The following is a 704-nucleotide window of genomic DNA, read 5'->3' on the forward strand; positions in this document are numbered from 1 at the left end:
ACAGACAAACAAACAGACAAACAGACAAACAAACAGACAAACAGAATGAAACTTTTCTGGTCAGTGGAGTTATGGGCTTCGCTAATCGCTCAGCCAAAAAGACATAAATAGTCACTTACATTTCATAATCTACCATCTTTCCTTTTTTGCATTGTAATCATGAAGGATTATCCAGCGTTTTTGACTAAAATGGCAAAGCACAAATTACGTTGTAAACAATCCAAAGCAAGGGCTGTTCAATCGCCTGGACCAAACCCTTCCTCATTTATGCCGAGCACTTGTTCAACCCCTTCAGCACCGAGACACTCAGGTTAAGACATCCCATCGACGTCTTCTGCCGTTTCTTCTGGCTCGTGCTCAGTAATGATCCTAGAGGCACTGCGAGCCATGGTGGAGACTGTTTGTTCCAATATTTTACTCAAGATGTCTTGCCCTGATCAGAAATCTGAACCTAAAGCAGAAATGTACTCTCCAAAAGATGAACCAGAAGATGACAACAGCAAAAGTCCCTTAAGTCGTGCTAGCCAGAATATTTCAGATTTTTCTGGTGATGATGTCAGTGACGATGGTGAGGGCAACCTAGAAGCTGAAGAAAATTCGTTCGTCCTAGACAAAGGTGACTTCTCTGATGATAGTGTCAGTGACCATGGTGAGGGCAACCTAGAAGCTGAAGAAAATTTGGTCGTCGTAGACAAAGGTGACCT

This window comes from Frankliniella occidentalis, unplaced genomic scaffold, assembly GCF_000697945.3.
Source record: "Frankliniella occidentalis isolate FOCC.00 unplaced genomic scaffold, Focc_3.1 Scaffold309, whole genome shotgun sequence".
Lineage (NCBI taxonomy): Eukaryota > Metazoa > Arthropoda > Insecta > Thysanoptera > Thripidae > Frankliniella > Frankliniella occidentalis.